The following is a 5,750-nucleotide window of genomic DNA, read 5'->3' on the forward strand; positions in this document are numbered from 1 at the left end:
ACATCTCTAAATGATCATTTGATGTCTCTAATACTTATTTCACTCCATGAGCTGTAAATTTAACACTTCAAACTAATCTAAATGAGAGATTAACCTTAGAAATCATTTAGCCATAAAATTTATGATCATATTACTCTTATTATATGAAAATCATTATGCTTAAGCTAATATCATCTATATCTTTATTATTTGAGTATTAAAGCTTCATTGTACTCATAATTACTCTTAAAAAGAGTTTCAATTAAGTAACTCACATACTCAACCTTTGTAAAGGTGAGGGAGAGATTTTTCCTGGAATCAAGAGAGATTGTTCTCTTGGGAAAAGAAGCTCACTGATAAAGTGAGTTGTTGTAACGACTCATAAGTTCCTAAACTGAACTTGTGAATGTACAGAGGTGACAAGAACCCACTCAAGCTTGTATTATAGTAAATAAATTTCAAGTAGTTGCATGGGGACTGGATGTAGGCTCAAGAGGAGGAGCTAAACTATGATAAACTATTGTTTGCAATCTTTCTTACCTTAATTTTTTACATTTCTAGCAACCTTAGCTTATGTTATGTTTTAGTGTTCAAAATATAATTTGATATATTTACTTGCTTTTACTTGAACTTGCACTTAGAAATTGCTTTTAAACATTTACACACATATTAAGCTTGTGAAAACAACTTTGGCATTCTTACACACATAGTTTAGAACTCAATTTTGCCAAAACCTTCTTTTGAACATAGTTTTGCTGAAAAGTTTTAAAAGAATTAAAATTTCCTCAAACATCTAATTCACCCTCCTTTTGGGTGTTTTTTGTAACACACCAAAATTTTTTTTTTTAATAATTTAATTCAACCATAGTTGGGTTACAGCCACCCAACACATTTTTATATCAATAATTTCGATATAAAATATTTTATAATTGGCTTCAACTCACACACTATAACATTTCAGATAAATTTTTACCTCCCACATGCCATTAGGCTAAATCACATTTGTCCATCCTTATACTCCCAACAAGTAAAATAAGCAATTTAGTCAATTTTCAACACAAGCCAGTTATTTGGCCTTATAATCATGCCATTTTAACCAATCCAAAGTAAACCAAATATTAAAATTACAGTCATCCAAATTGTACCAAAAATAGAAATAGTTTGAAAGGCATGATTACATTTATATATTCATATAATTGACAATAAACATAAAAAAAGTCCTAATATTGGCAATATAACACATTATAAATCATAAATTAAATACCCAAAAGAGACAGTGGATCTATACCACTAAGCCTCTGGGACTCCTCCACGTGTCACTCGTGGCTCTTCTCCTGAAAATTGTTAACCACATAATGAGACTCAAAAGTCCCAGTAACCAAAGCCAATTTATGATAGTGTATACAAACAGTTAAGTGTGTGTTACTAAGTGAGAATTAAAAATAATATAATTCCAACAAATATAAAAATATTACAATACACACAAACAACCATCCTTATATCCCTCCATTAACCTCGAGCCGTAGCCCTCACTCGGTGCTAAATTACCCGGCCAAAGGTAGATTAGCCCGAGCCCTTACAAACCACCTATTGAGCTCCAATAGGGGCGTACCACGTGGCACATAAATATAACAACAATAACAAGTCTCCCAACACCTCCCACAATAATCAAACAAATTCATAATAATATTGCACAATTATACAATATTACAAAATTCATAATTTTCTCAATAATCACCCAATTAACATGAAGTAACACTAATCACAAATTAAAAGCATGGTTACCTTGTGGCTTTTTCAATAAATTATTCCTTAAAATTTCTCTCTCACCACAATCTTCACCAGTAATACAATCTACAAATAACATATTATTTATAAATATTAGTTTCAATTTTGAAACTAATAAAATAATTCTAATAATAGAATTAAAAATATAACATAATTCCTAATCTCAATCTTAATACAAATCTATAGTTAATACTATTAAGTATAATTTTTAACTCCTCTTTTAATTATCAATAAACATTAATAATCTAAAAATCAACTTCTAAACTAATTTCTATTATCAAAATTTTTCTTTTATTTCATAAATTCGTACCTAAAATACCCAAAAATTAAAAATTAAGTCTCTAGCTTAGAATCATAATCCTATAACCATAATAATTCATTTCTCATCCCAATAATCATCTAAACCTCAATAAATCAACATATATTTTCAGATCTAGTTAGAATTTGATCCATAAGCCACAAATTCAAAGATCATCAATAAATTTATACTCTAGAACATTTATTATACTACTGACAACCTCAAAAATCATATTTATTCAACATAAATTCATCCCTCTTCCAGATCTTAAATTTTCTACCACTACAAACTCAGAAACTAAGAAGAAGGATGACTAAGAAAAATTTTAGAACACTTACTTAGTCTTGAAAAGCTTAAAATCACACCCTAAATATCCTATTAAAAACTCTTACCTTAAAAATTTAGATATTTCGCACCGGTGACTCGCGTTCTCTCCGCCTCAGCTCGCGCGCGGAATGAATGAGGAAATGAAGGAAGGTGAGTTTTTATAAAAATTCAGTGGGTCCCACATTTTTTTAATTATTTTCTCTCTCTTCTTCTTCTTTTTTTTTATTATTATTTTATTATTGTTACTGTTGAGGCGGCGGACGAAGCAAATTCGTTTTCTTCTTCTTCTTCCTTCTTTCCTTTCTTTCTTTTTATTATTATAATAATATAATTTAATAATATTTTATTTTTTTATTATTATTATTATTTTTTTATTTATTTTTTAATTTTATTTTTTTTTATTTTTTTTTTTAATTTTTTTTTAATACCTTTTTTTTATAATAATAATTAATAATACTTTTCAAAATTTTTATTAACCCAAATTAACTATTAAAATTTAAATTGGGATGTTACAATTCTCCCCTCCTTTTAGAAATTTTGTCCTCAAAATTTAAAATTAATAACTATTAACTACTCACTTAATCAAAAAGACGAGGATAATCACGTCGCATACTGTCCTCGGTCTCCCACGTAGCATCACCTGGAGTTGTGCTCTTCCAGATTACTTTAACCAATCTAATGGTCTTGTTTCTTAATTGCTTGTCCTTATAATCCACAATCCTTTCTGGTTCAGCTCTGAATGTCAAATTCTCCCTGAGTTCAATTTCCTCGGGTTCAATTATATGGGAAGGATCTGGTTGATACTTTTTCAGTTGTGACACATGGAATACGTTGTGTATTCCAGCAATTTGGGGTGGTAATGCTACTTGGTACGCTACTGGTCCAACTCGTTTTAAGATCTCAAAAGGCCCCATAAACCTTGGTGTCAACTTCTTAGCCTTAATAGCTCTTCCAACACCAGTTACTGGAGAGATTTTCAAAAATACATGGTCACCTACTTCAAACTCAAGCGGTCTTCTCCTCTTATCCGCATAACTCTTTTGTCTACTTTGAGCTGTGAGTAATTTTTGCTTGATTAAAGCAATCTTTTGGGTAGTCTCATCAACAATGTCTGGCCCCAAAACAGTTCTCTCACTTAATTCTGTCCAACACAGTGGCGATCTACATTTTCTTCCATACAATGCCTCATAAGGTGCCATCTGAATGCTAGAATGAAAACTATTATTGTAGGCAAATTCAGCTAATGGTAAGTGACTATCCCAATTACCTCTAAGCTCAATGGCACACGCTCTTAACATGTCTTCAAGAGTTTGTATGGTTCGTTCCGTTTGCCCATCGGTCTGGGGGTGGTAAGCGGTGCTAAAACTCAGACGAGTACCCATGGCTTCCTGTAATGACTTCCAAAAGTTTGATGTGAATCTCGGATCACGATCAGATACAATATTTGTCGGCACTCCATGCAATCTCACCACTTCTCTTATGTAGATTTCAGTTAATTTTTCGAGAGAATACTTGATATTAGTAGCCAAGAAAATGAGCTGATTTGGTGAGTCGATCTACGATTACCCATATAGTGTCATGACCAGAAGATGTTCTAGGCAATCCTGTAATGAAGTCCATAGAAATGCTGTCCCATTTCCACTCTGGAATATCAAGAGACTGTAGCATCCCGGCTGGTTTCTGATGCTCAATTTTGACTTTCTGCAAGTCAAACAACGAGTTACATGTTCAGTTACATCTCTCTTCATCCTTGGCCACCACCAACCACGTCTTAAGTCATGATACATCTTAGTTGCTCCTGGGTGAATGGTATATTTACTCTGATGAGCCTCCTCAAGTAAGATATTTTTCAATCGAGTATCATTAGGCACACACACTCTACCTTTATATCTTACGACATCATCATCGGTCACATCAAAATGTTCAGCCTTTCCAGCCCCAATCTCTACCCTAATCTTATTCAAATAATCATCCTTCTGCTGCGAAATTCTGATTTCTTCCCAAAAATTATTCTCAAATTCAGTAATATGTAGAGCAGCCAAACGATTTTCGACTACTTCTACATTTACTGCATGAAAACTACTCCATAATTCATGTTCTCTGACCATCATGTGAGCAGTATGTACAAGCTTCCTGCTCAGAGCGTCGGCGACTACGTTAGCTTTCCCTGGATGATACTTCAACTCAAAGTCATAATCCTTCAAAAACTCAATCCATCTGCGCTGTCTCATGTTGAGCTCCTTTTGATCAAACAAATATTTTAAACTTTTATGATCACTGAAGACCTCAAAAGAAGAACCATAAAGATAGTGCCTCCAAATCTTCAAGGCAAATACCACAGCAGCAAGCTCCAAGTCATGAGTAGGGTAATTTTCCTCATGAGGTCTCAACTGTCGAGAGGCATAAGCCACTACTCGATCCTCCTGCATCAATACACAACCTAAACCTTTCTTAGAAGCATCAGTATACAAGGTATAAGGAGCAGTTGGAACAGGTAAGGTGAGCACCGGTGTGGTGGTCAACCTCTTTTTAGCTCCTGGAAGGCAACTTCACACTCGTTCGTCCAAATAAATGGAGCATCTTTCCTGGTCAACTTAGTCAAGGGCATTGCAATTTGTGAAAAACCCTTAATGAAACGACGATAGTAGCCTGCAAGACCCAAGAAACTCCTAATCTCTGTCACACTTCGAGGTTGCTCCCATTTCATCACTGCATCTATCTTACTAGGGTCCACTGCTACCCCTTCTTCTGAAACAACATGGCCTAAGAATTTAACTTCTTTAAGCCAAAAATCACATTTGCTCAACTTGGCATAGAGCTTGTGCTCTCTTAATATCTCCAAAACAATTTTAAGATGTCTAGCATGGTCCACCTCATCTCGAGAATAAATAAGTATGTCATCAATAAAGACTACAACAAATTCATCGAGATAAGGCCTGAAGATTCGATTCATATAATCCATGAAGACAGCTGGGGCATTTGTTAACCCAAACGGCATCACTAGGAACTCATAGTGCCCATATCTAGTCCTAAAAGCAGTTTTAGGGATATCCTCTGCTCTAACCCTCAATTGATGATACCCTGATCTTAGATCAATCTTAGAAAACACCGCTGAATTGACTAATTGGTCTAACAAATCATCAATTCGAGGTAAGGGGTACTTGTTCTTGATGGTTACCTTATTCAATTGTCTATAATCAATACACAATCTAAGGCTTCCATCTTTCTTTTTCACAAACAGTACCGGTGACCCCCATGGTGATACACTCGGTCTGATAAACCCCTTCTCTAACAACTCTTCAATTTGTCTCTTCAACTCAGCTAACTCCGATGGAGACATCCTATAGGGTGCCTTAGA

The 5,750-nt window shown here is 34.1% G+C and overlaps 1 long non-coding RNA gene across 1 annotated transcript; it reads right to left on the minus strand.

The window, feature by feature from the left end:
* Positions 1 to 1,019: 1,019 nt before the first annotated feature.
* On the minus strand, positions 1,020 to 2,498 carry LOC129321756 (uncharacterized). Its single transcript, XR_008596087.1, has 2 exons — positions 2,458 to 2,498; positions 1,020 to 1,313 (listed from the first exon to the last, which is right to left on the minus strand). It is a non-coding gene; the product is annotated as an uncharacterized LOC129321756 (long non-coding RNA).
* Between the last annotated feature and the right edge of the window lie 3,252 nt (positions 2,499 to 5,750).

This window comes from Prosopis cineraria, unplaced genomic scaffold (genome assembly GCF_029017545.1).
Source record: "Prosopis cineraria cultivar Desert tree isolate PC_DT_omini unplaced genomic scaffold, ASM2901754v1 PC10, whole genome shotgun sequence".
NCBI lineage: Eukaryota > Viridiplantae > Streptophyta > Magnoliopsida > Fabales > Fabaceae > Prosopis > Prosopis cineraria.